This window comes from Schistocerca nitens, chromosome 8 (assembly GCF_023898315.1).
Source record: "Schistocerca nitens isolate TAMUIC-IGC-003100 chromosome 8, iqSchNite1.1, whole genome shotgun sequence".
Taxonomy (NCBI): Eukaryota; Metazoa; Arthropoda; class Insecta; order Orthoptera; family Acrididae; genus Schistocerca; species Schistocerca nitens.
In genome coordinates this window covers 190,186,840-190,203,382 of record NC_064621.1, presented here as the reverse complement: position 1 = coordinate 190,203,382, position 16,543 = coordinate 190,186,840, and the positions used below count along the sequence as shown (strand labels likewise).

At 45.1% G+C, this 16,543-nt stretch overlaps 1 non-coding gene across 1 annotated transcript; it reads right to left on the bottom strand.

Moving 5' to 3' along the window:
• Positions 1 to 5,047: 5,047 nt before the first annotated feature.
• Positions 5,048 to 5,122, bottom strand: Trnat-ugu (transfer RNA threonine (anticodon UGU)). The gene has a single exon. It is a non-coding gene; the product is annotated as a tRNA-Thr (tRNA).
• Positions 5,123 to 16,543: the final 11,421 nt, after the last annotated feature.

The window sequence follows — 16,543 nt, the reverse complement described above, 5'->3', positions numbered from 1 at the left end:
TAACTACAAACTTACAACTGTATAATTTTCTTACCCCCATTTAGTATTTATAAATAATTCCACAAATAACAAGTTTTTCTTCGTTTTGGGCCATTATATACAAATCTGGATGTAAACGTAATATCTCGCTTTCCTGCAGCACGTCAAACATTCATAACAAAGCGAATACAGGACTGTAGTTGAGAGCGCAGAGCACACTGGTAGTATTGAACGTTGCACGGCCTACGCTTAGGGATGATTGTACTGCTTCGCATTCATGGACTCGGCAGTCGGAATTCCACATTTGTTAACTCTTAATGAAGGAATGAATTAGTTCCGAATAACACTCTGCCGGTGAAGTGCTATTAAAGAATCATTACTGCAGCTGCAATGGAACGTTCCGAAGGAAAGAATACATTTTTGGCACACTATTAACATCCTGATTCCACTGAGCTACGTATCCACATAGGACTACGAGAAAAACCCAACGGATGCTGGCCATATTGACTAGATCAGAATTTAAATTGATAAAAATAAAGGATTTAAGAAGAAAAGAATGGTGAAAAATCGCTTTGCTGATGATGACTCCACATTATTAAATGTTACAGGTAATGGTAAAGCTATGGCAGCCACAGCTTAAGTAATTATACATAACCTACAGAACAATTCATAAAAAGTAAAAGGTGTTTATGTTTAGGTGGTAAAACTATTAAAAACCCTGATGAGCTATAAATTTATGGCCACCTACTTACTGTCCGTCGGCGGAACGAAATACATAGCTGATTCCGCGCTGAGGGATCCGATAGTTTGTTGATAGGTTTGTGGAGATAAGTAGCAAAAGATGTCTACACGAAGGTCATGTAATTCGTCTAAACAACTGGCTGCTCATTTGCGTACGCTCTGATGGCACCCCATAGCGACGTATGGGTTCTATAGGACCTACATCAGGCGAATTAGGTCGCCCAGACATAAACATGACTTCACTATAATGCTCCTCAAACCACTGCAGCATGGTTCTGGTTCCCAGAAACGAACAATTATGCCGTTGATAGATGACATCGCCGGCGGCGAAGACATCAAGCATGAATGGATGCAGATTGTTCGCAGCTGTTACCTCCACAGGTCCCATGCCAGCGCTAGAGAATGTCTCCCATAGCATAATACTGTCCCCACCGCCTGCATTTGTGGTGCGCTGCACCTTTGTAGCCCTGTTCAGCTCGATGACGGCGCTTGAGGAGACGACCATCGACCTAGTGTAGCAAAAATGTGATTCACTGGAGAGCCGACACGTTACCATTGATAGCATTGATCGACGATCGAGTCCCAAAGGTTCCTTGCTCATTGCAATCGGTTGCTCCGAAACAATTGTGTATGAACCAGCATTGTTCTCTTTCGGCAGAGATGCCATACATCCCCATCTATCCTACTTTACAGATCAGACTAGTAGTCCAACGCCACATTCAGTGAAGAGTCATGGACGTCCAATCATTTAGCGCCCAGCGGTAGTTTCACTGCCCTTCTACCTTTTCTGTACATGCTCACAAGAGTAGCGCGTGGACATTCGACCAGCTTCGCAGTTTTTGGGGTGCACGTTCACAGGCTCTGCTTAATAATAATGTGCCCTTCGTCATAGTCGCTCATCTCGATGGATTTCCCCATTTGCAGTCCATATCTTCGCTAGGGTGATACCCCGTCTTTGGATGCTCCACTTACACACTCTTGTTACCTAGTCACGTGGCCTCAACGCCACCAGGTGGCCTCCAACGTTGCCGTGTGCAGTGTTCATAAATTTTTGGCTTATCAGTGTGTAAACCTGAATGAGCTTGAGAACTCTTGATATCAGTTCAGTTTCCAAAAGCTGTCCCCGACAGTTCGCGGTCTTCTCTTGCCTGTACCCGCTGCCCGAATTTCAACTTTTGTCGTCCGTATATTCCACAGTGCCAGTCGAACAAGCCTACTATCTCCGAGTAATATTGTCGTTCTGAAAAATCGTCTTCCGGAAGACCGTGTGCTCATTCTTCTTCCCACACGGTAGCCCTGAGTCCACCTCGTCACAATTTGTTGCGCAGACACTGCATTATAGCCAACTGGCAGTGCAAACTTTCGGTATGGTACACAAATTGCCTGAAGCCAATGAGTCGAATCTTCTCCTAATCCGCGAGACAGAGACAAACTATCTGTGCGTGAAGCACGTCTTATTTTCATCTCCACTTGAAAACATCCAGTAACGTTACACCCATCCAGTGGTCTTCATACACCGTCACTATTCGTCGTCTACAGGCTTTTTCTGTACTGAAAATACCGAAATTGGAGTCACATAAAAATGAAATTTTGATCATCATACTTCGGTTACAGTTTGGTAACGGCTAATGAAACTGTTCACTGGGTAAAAGTTACCACACCCATTAGTGTATTAACAGAATGCAGCGCAGTCTGACACCATCTTGTAACATAGTATGTTGCAGAGGATCCCCCACGAATAATGGATATAAGCTGGAGAAGCAACAGGATAAACTGCCTCTCCTCACTGCAAAGACACTAATGAATACGGCTGTCTTAACAATGAAGTCATCTGCCCCTTCTTTAAGCTACCGACGGTCGCCAGTCCATCAGATACTCATGACTCCTTTCTCTTCCTCGAGTTCTCATGGTCATTATCACTTACTCTGTGCCTTTCCAGTATCGTATGTCTTTTAATCTGACTATGCTGACAACTTTTGTGTTTCTTGTAAAAGAGTTCCAGAATTACAGTTTGTATATGAGCCGATCTACGTTTCACTTGTGAAATAGATTGCATTTTTGTGTTGAACGACGAAGCCAATACAAGAGAAAATCCTGTCTATTGATAATCTGTAGACTCTATTGGCCAATATTTCTGCTTCTTTTTATCTGTAATAGACGTTCTTCACTTCCCTAGGAAAACGAACGTATTATAAAGTGTATTCGTGGAATAACTGTACCTGGCCGAATGGAATAAGTCTGTGTTGCCTCAGCTACACTGCAGGAAAAAAAACTGTGCACCCTTTTAGATGTTTCCAGTTCACTCAAGATTTATTGCAACAGTGCATATGATGTATGGTACATTAAATAATTACACTTACAGATTAATAGCAGAAGCGGTTCTGAGGTACCAGTTATCGACCATATGCTGTAGACTCCACGGGCGGCAATGCAGGCACTGACCCTGACATCCATTCTATCGTACAGATGGGGACACTGTTCTGGGATACGTTATGCCACCCCTGCTCGACCTGTTTACGTAGATCTGTAACAGTTATGGTTGGCGAGTAGCAAGAGTCACTTCTCGTCTCATCAAATGCTACATGTGCTTGGTTGGAAACATGTCCAGAGATCGTGCTGACCAGGGAAGATGCTATACGTCTTGCAGAGAATTTGACTTCACAGGCAGTGTGTCAGAGAGAATTTTCTACATCTACATCTACATCCATATTCCGCAAGCCGCCTGACGGTGTGTGGCGGAGGGTACCTTGAGTACCTCTATCGGTTCTCCCTTCTATTCCAGTCTCGCATTGTTCGTGGAAAGAAGGATTGTCGGTATGCCTCTGTGTGAGCTCTAATCTCTCTGATTTTATCCTCATGGTCTCTTCGCGAGATATACGTACGAGGGAGCAATATACTGCTTGACTCCTCGGTGAACGTATGTTCTCGAAACTTTAACAAAAGCCCGTACCGAGCTACTGAGCGTCTCTCCTGCAGAGTCTTCCACTGGAGTTTATCTATTATCTCCGTAACGCTTTCGAGATTACTAAATGACCCTGTAATGAAGCGCACTGCTCTCCGTTGGATCTTCTGCATCTCTTCTGTCAATCCTATCTGGTACGGATCCCACACTGCAGAGCAGTATTCAAGCAGTGGGCGAACAAGCGTACTGTATCCTACTTCCTTTGTTTTCGGCTTGCATTTCCTTAGGTTTCTTCCAATGATTCTTATTCTGGCATCTGCTTTACCAACGGTCAACTTTATATGATCATTCCATTTTAAATCACTCCTAATGCGTACTCCCAGATAATTTATGGAATTAACTGCTTCCAGTTGCAGACCTGCTATATTGTAGCTAAATGATAAGGGATCTTTATGTCTATTCATTCGCAGCACATTACACTTGTCTACATTGAGATTCAATTGCCATTACCTGCACCATGGCCGGCCGGCGTGGCCGTGCGGTTCTAGGTGCTACAGTCTGGAACCGCGTGACCGCTACGGTCTCAGGTTCGAATCCTGCCTGGGGCGTGAATGTGTGTGATGTCCTTAGGTTAGTTAGGTTTAAGTATTTATAAGTTCTAGGGGACCGATGACCTTAGACGTTAAGTCCCATAGTGGTCAGAGCCATTTGAACCATTTTTTTGCGCCATGCGTCAATTCGCTGCAGATCCTCCTGCATTTCAGTACAATTTTCCATTGTTACAACCTCTCGATATACCACAGCATCATCCGTAAAAAGCCTCAGTGAACTTCCGATGTCATCCACAAGGTCATTTATGTATACTGTGAATAGCGACGGCCCTACGACACTCCCCTGCGGCACACCTAAAATTATTCTTACTTCGGAAGACTTCTTTCCATTGAGAATGACATTCTGCGTTCTGTTTTCTAGGAACTCTTCGATCCAATCACACAATTGGTCTGATAGTCCTTATGCTCACACTTTGATCACTAAACGATTGTGGGGAACTGTATCGAACGCCTTGCGGAAGTCATGAAACACGGCATCTACTTGGAAACCCGTGTCTATGGCCCTCTGAGTCTCGTGGACGAATAGCGCGAGGTGGGTTTCACACGATCGTCTTTTTCGAAACCCATGCTGATTTCTACAGAGTAGATTTCTAGTATCCAGAAAAGTCATTATACTCGAACATAATACGTGTTCCACAATTCTACAACTGATCGATGTTAGATATATAGTATATATGACGGTAGTATCTGTTCCCGAAAGAACAGTTACCGTCGATGACCATGCAGCTTTGCTCGAAATGAAATGATAATTAAATAGACACCCTAGCGGCAAGCAGGCGTTGATACACTTCATTGGGGACATGTTGAAAATGTGTGCCCCGACCGGGACTCGAACCCGGGATCTCCTGCTTACATGGCAGACGCTCTATCCATCTGAGCCACCGCGGGCACAGAGGATAGTGCGTCTGCAGGGACTTATCCCTTGCACGCTCCCCGTGAGATCCACATTCCCAACATGTCCACAACACTACATTCGTAGTGCGCCTAATAGATGTTTGCCCATCATACTCATTACTGTGGCAGATTAATCTACCAAGTCCCGTACGAGTTCTGGCATAGCGTGTGCGTTCGCACAAGAAGGTCAAAGGCCGGGAACCCATATTTTTAACTATATATGACGGTAGTATCTGTTCCCGAAAGAACAGTTACCGTCGATGACCATGCAGCTTTGCTCGAAATGAAAAGATAATTAAATAGACACCCTAGCTGCAAGCAGGCGTTGACTACCGTCATATATAGTTAAAAATATGGGTTCCCGGCCTTTGACCTTCTTGTGCGAACGCACACGCTATGCCCGAACTCGTACGGGACTTGGTAGATTAATCTGCCACAGTAATGAGTATGATGGGCAAACATCTATTAGGCGCACTACGAATGTAGTGTTGTGGACATGTTGGGAATGTGGATCTCACGGGGAGCGTGCAAGGGATAAGTCCCTGCAGACGCACTATCCACTGTGCCCGCGGTGGCTCAGATGGATAGAGCGTCAGCCATGTAAGCAGGAAATCCCGGGTTCGAGTCCCGGTCGGGGCACACGTTTTCAACATGTCCCCAATGAAGTGTATCAACGCCTGCTTGCAGCTAGGGTGTCTATTTAAATATCATTTCATTTAGATATATAGTTCTATAGTTTTGCACATCTGGTCGACGTCACTTCTTGAAATTGGGGATGACCTGTGTCCTTTTCCAATCCTTTGGAACGCACCGCTTTTCTAGAGACCTACGATACACCGCTGCATGAAGGGGGGCAAGTTCCTTCGTGTACTTAGTGTAAAATCCAACTGGTATTCCATCAGGTCCAGCGGCCTTTCCTCTTTTGAGCGATTTTAATTCTCTCTCTACCCCTCTGTCGTCTATTTCGATATCTACCATTTTGTCACATGTGCGACAATCTAGAGAAGGAACTACAGTGCAGTCTTCCTCTGTAAAACGGCTTTGGAAAAACACATCACCTTCCTGTTGCAAGAACGGCAGACGAACGGGTCTAACAACATTCTGCAGGTAACGATCTCTGGCTATCCTTCCCTCCAGAAACGCCATAGATGAACGAGAGTTGTAACTTATCGCACTCCAGGCCGTAAGGCACGGGGCAGCCGGCCGGTGTGGCCGTGCGGTTCTAGGCGCTTCAGTCTGGAACCGCGTGACCGCTACGGTCGCAGGTTCGAATCCTGCCTCGGGCATGGATGTGTGTGATGTCCTTAGGTTAGTTACGTTTTAGTAGTTCTAAGTTCTAGGGGACTGATGACCACAGCTGTTAAGTCCCATAGTGCTCAGAGCCATTTGAACCATTTCGTAAGGCACGGGATTTGGCCAGTGTGTATTGGATGAATGTACTCTACGAGACAGTGCTCACCAAGCCTTTGTTGTACGTATGATCGACCATCACTTAAGTGTAGGCAGAATCTGCTTCCATGTGATCCTCTGGAGGCACCAGTCGAGCCATGCACGTCGATGCTGCGGCGTTAGTGTAAGACAGGCTAGAGGTGTGTGTGCTTGCAATTCGACTGGCAATAACCGGTTCGGAACAATTTGTGTTGACGTGTCTGGGCTCACAAGCCCTCTTACACGGAGGTGACAAAAATCATGGGATAGCGACATGCACATAAACAGACGGCCGTCGTATCGCATACACAGGGTATAAAACGGCAGTGCATTGGCGGAGCTGTAATTTGTAGGTAGGCGATTAAGGTGAAAAGATTTCCAACGTGATCACGACCATACGAGGGAATAACGGACTTTCATCACGGAATGGTAGTTGGAGGTAGACACTTCTAACATGCTATTTCGGAAATCGTTGAGGAATTGAATATTAACAGATCCACAGTGGCTAGAGTGTTACCAGAATACCAAATTTCTGGTATTATCTCCCACCACAGACAACGCGGTTCTCACTTAAAGACCGATATCAGCATATTTTAAATAGAATTATCTGTGGTAACAGATAATAACCGCAGTAATCATTTAGGACAGTTCACCGAAATTTGGCGGTGATTGGTTATGGCAGCACGCTAGTGACGCGAGTGCCTTTGCCAATCCCTGCAGCGCTTCTCCTGGGCAGTTCGACCACCGACGACGGCAACGCCGTGACCTGGTCTGATGAGTCTCGATTGCAGCTGGTATGAGGTGATGGTACGGTTTGAGAGTGGAGCAGACACCACGAAGCCATTGACCCAAGTTGTCAATAAGGCACTGTGCAAGCTGGTGGTGGCTCCATAATTGTGTGGCCCGTGTTGTCACGGAGTGAACTGGGTCCACTGTTCCACCTTAACCGACCATTGACTGTAAATGGTTACCTTCGGCTACTTGGAGACCATTTATGGTCATTCAAAGACTACATTTTCCCACACAACGACAAAATTTTATGGATGAAAATGCGCCAAGTCACTGGGCCTCAACTGTTTTGAAGGACATTCTGGATAATTTGGGCGAATGATTACACCAACGAAATCGCCCGACAGGAATCCCATCGAACATTTATGGGACATAATGGAGAGGTCAGATCGTGCACAAAATCCTGCACCGGCAACACTTTCGCTATTATGGACGACTATAGTGACATATCGGCTCAGTATTTCTGCAGCGGACTTCCATCGAGTTGTTAAAGCAACTTCATACTACGTTGCTGTACTAAGTTGGGAAGCGAGCGAGGTAGTGCAGTGGTTAGCACAATGAACTCGCATTCGGCAGGACGATGGTTCAGACCCGCATCCGGCCATTCTGATTCAAGTTTTTCGTGATTTTCCTAAATCCCTTCAGACAAATGCCGGGATGGTCCTTTGAACTGAAATGTCCGACATCCTTCCCCATCCTTCCATAATCCGATGGGACTGATGACCTCACTGTTTGGTTCCTTCCTCCAAATCAACCAACCAACCTCCGTTGGGAAAAAGGAGGTCCGACACGATATAATGAGATATCCCAAGACTTTTGCTACCTCATTGTACTGCGCTGTGATAGCTGTGCGATATGCCACTTCAAATACGAGGATCCTGGCGCTGCGTGGAAGTTTAGAACCTCGTCTACTGAAGTGAGAATCTTCATGTGACCCCTGATACCAGAATCTTGCACGAACTGACGCATCACGTCGGAGTTGTGTGGCAGTTCTGTGAAAAAAATAATCCCGCCACTTGGAAGACCACAATTTGTTCCCTTTCAAACTGCTCAGTTGGCTGTAGGAAGCACGAATGTGTCTCCGTGGCATGGTTGTCCGCTCTCTTCACACGTTTGCACCACACCGAAACTTGTGGCTGTGAGCATTCCTTATAAAAGGATAGACACAGTTAGCTCTCTGGTAGCTATGTCACTACGCTATCTGTTGGCGGACGATTTTGAAACCATTATCAGTATATTTACTATCCCACAGGTGGCGTATGCCACCACCAGATCAAAATCCACATCGTCTTTCCAGGGATACTATTTTTCCCGGATGTGTATCAACATCCCAAGACCACAAATTAATTCCATGTGAGACGGAGCTAAGCAAGTGTGTCTCACTCAGAGATCTAACGTGGAGGCAAACCCGCTCCGAATGGCATCTTGAAGAATTTATTGCTTTTTTCAAAACAAAAATGGTTCAAATGGCTCTGAGCACTATGGGACTCAACATCTTAGGTCACAAGTCCCCTAGAACTTAGAACTACTTAAACCTAACTAACCTAAGGACATCACATACACCCATGCCCGAGGCAGGATTCGAACCAGCGACCGTAGCAGTCCCGCGGTTCCGGACTGCAGCGCCAGAACCGCTAGACCACCGCGGCCGGCTTTTCAAAACAAATGCTGTGTCTATTGCCGCTAGGTGACATAAAAACATACCTCTCCCCCTCACTTTCCCGAGATGCTCTGAGAGTGTCAAATCAGGAGACCTTGCAGGACACTTAAGACGCTTCTGTTTAGCATTGCTAAAAGTAGTTATGTTTTATCTTCCAGAATGAGATTTTCACTCTGCAGCGGAGTGTGCGCTGATATGAAACTTCCTGGCAGATTAAAACTGTGTGCCCGACCGAGACTCGAACTCGGGACCTTTGCCTTTCGCGGGCAAGTGCTCTACCAACTGAGCTACCGAAGCACGACTCACGTCCGGTACTCACAGCTTTACTTCTGCCAGTACCTCGTCTCCTACCTTCCAAACTTTACAGAAGCTCTCCTGCGAACCATGCAGAACTAGCACTCCTGAAAGAAAGGATATAGCGGAGACATGGCTTAGCCACAGCCTGGGGGATGTTTCCAGAATGAGATTTTCACTCTGCAGCGGAGTGTGCGCTGATATGAAACTTCCTGGCAGATTAAAACTGTGTGCCCGACCGAGACTCGAACTCGGGACCTTTGCCTTTCGCGGGCAAGTGCTCTACCAACTGAGCTACCGAAGCACGACTCACGTCCGGTACTCACAGCTTTACTTCTGCCAGTACCTCGTCTCCTACCTTCCAAACTTTACAGAAGCTCTCCTGCGAACCATGCAGAACTAGCACTCCTGAAAGAAAGGATATAGCGGAGACATGGCTTAGCCACAGCCTGGGGGATGTTTCCAGAATGAGATTTTCACTCTGCAGCGGAGTGTGCGCTGATATGAAACTTCCTGGCAGATTAAAACTGTGTGCCCGACCGAGAGTCGAACTCGGGACCTTTGCCTTTCGCGGGCAAGTGCTCTACCAACTGAGCTACCGAAGCACGACTCACGTCCGGTACTCACAGCTTTACTTCTGCCAGTACCTCGTCTCCTACCTTCCAAACTTTACAGAAGCTCTCCTGCGAACCATGCAGAACTAGCACTCCTGAAAGAAAGGATATAGCGGAGACATGGCTTAGCCACAGCCTGGGGGATGTTTCCAGAATGAGATTTTCACTCTGCAGCGGAGTGTGCGCTGATATGAAACTTCCTGGCAGATTAAAACTGTGTGCCCGACCGAGACTCGAACTCGGGACCTTTGCCTTTCGCGGGCAAGTGCTCTTCCTGGCAGAAGTAAAGCTGTGAGTACCGGACGTGAGTCGTGCTTCGGTAGCTCAGTTGGTAGAGCACTTGCCCGCGAAAGGCAAAGGTCCCGAGTTCGAGTCTCGGTCGGGCACACAGTTTTAATCTGCCAGGAAGTTTCATGTTTTATCTTGATCGAGTGTACTATTTGTATCTTGGGCGCGCAATGAAATCGATATGGATAACAATCGCGAGGTATACTGATACAGGGTTGACGTTTACACATCAAATATGCTCAAGAAGTGGGTCTTTAACTGACTCTCTCTGCCGGAGTCCTGTGTATAAAACCGCCTCGACAGGGAGCTAACAGTCAGAACACTTTTGGTGAAGCTAGCAGTTACGCTCCTGTGGCATCGAGTCCATTAAACTCTTGTTTTCTCTGCTTGTTCGCTACGGGAACTCGGTGCCTGGTTTATGGCGGCTATCGAGTTCGACCTTTTATATCTACATTCTAGTGTGCCACTAAAATTAGGTCCATTGAACAACAGGGGCGTGAGGTCAGAATATACCATTCTTGTCTTTGCTGGGTATCTCTTTTGATTAAATTTCCTCTACTTTACGTCTGTGCTCACAAATATTTTGCCATCAGACTATCGGTTTCGGTCTATAATGAGCATCTTCAGATTTGTTTTATAAAAACATGTCCTAATGAACTTGAGCCATTTTGATTTAGCGCAATGTAAACTCAACACACATAGGGGGCTAAGTTTTGTGGATTCAGTCGGTAAGGTACCGCCTGGCATACTGTGGCAGCATTACCAGTGTGTTGCTTTACGTATACGTCGAAGAAAGAGAACGGGTGAAGTAACTACTGGTTAATATTTAATATATATTCGGGGTTAATTCTTTCTTTACTGTACGGCGTACGTTTGTTTTGAGACTACACGTGTATCACAGGCGGCAGCGGTAATATAGCGGTAATTGGTAACAATATTTTAAGCCGCTGTGATCTTGTTACTACATTTACTTGACAAGGAACCTCTGTGACGTTCTCTTTATGTACTTAAAATAACAACTAAATGCACTTAGTCTGCGAGCTGCATGGGGATTACACTATATTCGTAAATTTGTTACGTACATTTAAATAAACCTAGTTTAGCTGTTAGAATGTGACAAACGTCTGGAGATTCTATACCAAAGACATTCTTCGTCACGTACACTTAATTTAATCAATAAAATCATTTGCATTTTTTTACCACACTGGCTCGAATCTGTAGACCGCTCGGCTAATCCCACTTCATCCACCAAACTGAAAATACCAAACCATTTCAAGCGCGATCTTTCTATCCCCGTCTAATTCCGGTATGTTATTATACAAGGTGCCCAGGTCCGAAGCTACCCACAATATTTCAGGACATATGAAAGGCCATAATTGTTTCATATACGTTACCACAAATTGCTAGATAAGGTAGTCTCTCGCCGAATTCACGCCTTCTATAAAAGTAAGACGGTAGACCCTTCATAGACCGCAACAGCTCTCACTATCTAAAGATATCTAATTGAACAACCGTTCGGCCTACTTAAATTAGTTACTTCACTGTAAGATAGTTTAAATCCGTTTCAAGTTGTGGCCAGATACATTCAGTGTTTGTACTCATAATCTTGGTCTATTACAATTTTATTAGGCGTGAGGTCGTTTGATTTTCATAATGTCCACCAGTCACCGCCGATTTGCAACCAAACAGGCTGCAATTCTCGTTGCGGCCACGAGACATTCCTCCATACACACACGAAACATATCCGAAACATTTACGTGACACATTTATCATTCCAGTAAAAATAACCACTCTTCTATTGTCTATTCCTCGATGTGCACGCCTCCTGGTAGAAATACAATACGATATAGAATTTTCACCTTAGAAAAACCGCAGTGTTCGCATATGGATTCATCGCTATAGCAACAGATTATGACTTTGTGTCCCTGTGGACCCTGGATCTATTTCATGGAATTCTCTTACATCTACGGCATGAATGAAGCGCTAAACTACGCGTGACGACTGAAAATCTCATTTCCCATATTTCCCAGTACTCTTTTTCCCGAAGGTTCGTAGTTATGCTCTGCTTGTCGGTACGCATGCGGCACGGTGGATTTGATGGAGGCACCTTTGGTTAAAATGTGGTTCCTCAGAAAGCCCCACAAAAGGGCTCTTTCAGTATATTTTTGCCGTCACTAGAGGAGCAAAACACATCCGCGAACTCCAAGGCCGCTAGTCACAGCAAATGGCTGAAATTTTTGAGATGTATTCCTAGGATCTCGATTTCGAACAGTCTTGAAAATGGTTCTGTTATCTTCACCATTTGCAAGATGCAAACGTTCAAATTTATCCTACTTATACACGTAAAATCGCTATGAGGCGAAATCTAAATAATAAATAACAGCAACAAATTGCTCAAATTTTAACGGTATATTCTATAGGCATCTATTAGGAAGAGCCATTTCCCTGATATAAAAAATTTGTATCCGACATCGAGAAACACCCCAAAAGCTAGTCTTTGGGGTACCAAAGCCCAGCCGTGGATTCCGAGACGGTTGTGCACAGAAAACGACTGTAATTCTTGCGACGTATTCCTAACACCCTGATCTCAAACAACTTTGAAAATTTTCTTCATATCTTTACCCATTACGGAGGTGCAGAGGTTAAAACATACCTTACTTCTCCCCTTACAATGTGCACGTAAAATCGGCTGAGACGCGAAAGCGTCGTTCTAAAGTGACGTAGCACCGACAAATATGCTGTAGAGTCTCTGCGCTGTCATCTGAGAACCCCATGTTGTAGTACCGAAGCATATACAAAAATTTTTGCTCGTAAAAATCCAGTCAGAGGCGTAAAATAAATTTAGCGCTATTTAAATTTCACCGGAGTGAACTATCAGCACTTTACTGAGCAATACATTTTGTTTCATACGAGTTGCATGCCTTGCTGCAGAAGGGAAATGAAGGCGATCAGTAGAAAATTGCTGCTATCAGAACACAAAAATTGGGAATGTGTTCGTGTTTATTTAAAAGACTCTGACTGAAAAGTCCACTTTCCCCCAGCACCTTCAAAATTTTCCAAAAAATTTTTCCAAGTGAACATATTCACTTATACTGAGAGAGAAGTGACTGTGGCAGTGACAAAGACACGAAAAAGCAATAAATACTGAAACATAGTAGACTAGTTATGTTATGGAGAGAGGAGACAATAGCAGTGTACCAGAAAGAATTGGTCACAGTGGCAGTAGAAGGTAGTTGACACTGACAGAACAAAGATTGAAGGAGACAGCGCCAAGGGGGCAGGAATCAAGGGAAAGCGGAAATGTGTGAGAGCCCGTGATTATGAGAAGGAGAGTATACGACCATGACAACGACGAACAGAGTGATAGGGACATTTCTACTCACGTGATTACAGCAACTTTTCTTCTAGTTTTGATCGATACTACCATCCGTAGGAAAATGAAAAATTTTCCACCTAGTATATACGAGGATGAGTCAATAGATAAGCCGCAGATTGGGGTAGATACACCACAGCTCCTTGTACCAGCCTGAAATTTATTTCCCTTTTCAACATTCATCTCCTTGTAAACATAAGCACTTCGCCGAACGCTCGACAAAGCGTTAAAAGCTTGCAGCATACAATTGCTATGGTAGCTTTCGCACCTAGCTAGTGACCTCTCGGAATGTAACGCACCGAGCAGGGTTGCGCAGTGGTTTCCACATTGGCCTCACATTTGGGAGGACGGCGGTTCAAACCTGCGTCCGGCAATCCCGATTTGGGTTTTCTGAGATTTCTCTAAATCGCTTAAGGGGGTTTCTGGTCGAGAAGTTTCAAAAAGTCGATATCTCATTGCATGTTTCGATATTCTATATTATGGTGGCGAAACCGTTTTCTCCGTGAACTATTGCACATAGTCGAAAAATACGAACACAGGACCGGCAGCTCCACATCGTCGAGCGCCTACTGGGGGCGCTCTGACGCGATTGGACGTGTATACGAAGACCTACACAACGTCAGTGTACTGGAAAGGTGTACTGGAATGAACATTCAAAACTCCGAGCCAATAAATTCGCTGATTTGGAAGCTTTCCCCAAAACACATATTTTCCGGTAAAGAAAATTTCAAACAATTTGTCTACAGTTATCTTCAACGACAGCTTCATGGGACTCGCACAGACAATGAATGTCATGGGCATTCAACCTGGCAACACGACGTTCGAATTTTTCCGAAGATGGAACGCGGGCAGCATTGTACACGCTGAGAGCAACGCGCGTGTATGTCCAGTAAATAAGCCAGATATGCTTCCCGTGAGGAAGCGGTGCACGCGAACGAGATTTACGACATCGAGGAAGGCGTACTGAATGCTCGAGGTACTCATGGTACTCATGGTACTCATGGTAAGTCCCAAAAAACCGACGAAAACCCTTTCCAAAACTTTAAACGTGATTTCCTAAAAGTAATATGTTTTTGTTGGGCCTTTCGATTGCTGAAAACTCGCACGATTTTTATGCCGCTTCGCTATTTTTGTATAGAATTGAGCTGGGTACGGTGAAAACCTATAGAAATTAAACGATTTTCAAAATATCGACTTTTTATGTACGTTTGAATTGCCAAACAAAGTCGGTTTTTCTTACTTTTTTTTCAAATAGGCGCCATTTTGTGAAAAATTACATTTTTTTCAGTGTTCAATGCTTATCACCATTGTTACATTTGCATACTTAAATAATTTTTTGGTCTGGTCTGTTTGAGACCACCCAGTTACCTGAACCAGATCTACCCGCCTATCGGTTCACGGCGTGCATTACCATCTTCGGCGCCATTTTGATTAATTACTCCTTAATAATTTTGAACTACTAGTTTTTAATGCCAGTAAAAGAGGTATGAATAAAATGATACAAGCGTTGTTTCGCATATCTTATGATTTCACAACAAAAGAAAATGTTGAAAATGTAAAAATCGGACCCCTAGACCAGAAAACCAGCTTAAGGCAACGGCCAAGATGGTTCCTTCGAAAGGGCGAGGCCGATTTCCTTCTCCATCCTCCCCTAATCCGAGCTTCTGGTTCGTCTCTAATGACCACGTTGTCCACGGGACGTTAAGCTCAAAAACGGCTCTGAGCACTATGGGACTTAACATCGATGTCGTCAGACCCCTAGACTTAGAACTACTTAAACCTAACTAACCTGAGGGCATCACACACATCCATGCCCGAGGCAGGACTCGAACCTGCGACCGTAGCAGCAGCGTGGTTCCGGACGGAAGCCCCTAGAACCGCTAGGCCACAGCGGCCGACAGGACGTTAAGCACTAATGTCGTGCTCCGCCTAGTCCCGGAACATAACACGTTAATTTTGTTCCTTAAATTGCTACAACCCATTAGACCGATGTGTTCTGAGAGAGAGAAATACCCTTAGACGGGGAAATAATGTGCCATCACTGGGTAGCCTGACCTGCCAGAACGCTCCTTCTTTGTGATTATGTTTTTGCTCTTTGCTTAATTCCTGTATCTTCTTGAACTGAATTTTCCATGGGCTTATAGCTCTTCCCAGATCCAGAAAGGTTCGACAATGGAAATGCTCAGCGTCTCGGCTCACAAAAATCGCATTGTTCTAGTTGGTTACACACTCAAAGCACATCTGCCATCTTGATCCAACTGCAGATCATTAATCAGTGGCTGAAGAAAGCTATGTGTCGGCTATCTTCCACGCGGAATGTGCTTCCACCTTCTCGATACGTATGGGCGCAAAATTTAAAACGATATTGCCTATTCTGGGGTTTGCATCAAATTTAATGCCTTATGCTCGTGTTTATGATATTAATAAGTAAATTCTGTGAGGAATCTGTGACTCTAAAGGTGTGTCAGCAGAGTTCCCTCGTGTGTGTAACTGTTGTTGCAGCTATCAGATAAGAGAACTCCCATTGTAATGTTCTTTGACATCCCTGGCGTGACGCTGCAACCAGTGCATATGCGGTTCTATCGTACGTTCTAGGCTAGCAGCGTTCTGAGTTAGCAGCTGGCAATCTCTCAGCGACAAAGAGACAGCGCTGTTCAAATACGCTCAGCGGTGACCCCGCTGAATGCCGCATTCACACATGGAGCGACACGAGACCGTGCGCCAGTTGTATAAGCTACATCTGCAGCAGCGGCGGCTACATGCCGCCTGTCGGTAAACATTTGTGGAAGAGGGAGCAGCTGCGACGGAGTTGCGGAGCGATAATGTCTCCGCTACATGTAACAGCGGACGCTGCGTGTATCACTGAAACCCGGCCAGATAATGCACGGTCGTTACCCGGAATGGAAAGAGCGCTTTCAGAAAAAATTTGCGCCAGTGTCGAGACGTTAATGTACGAAGAAAGTTATGAAA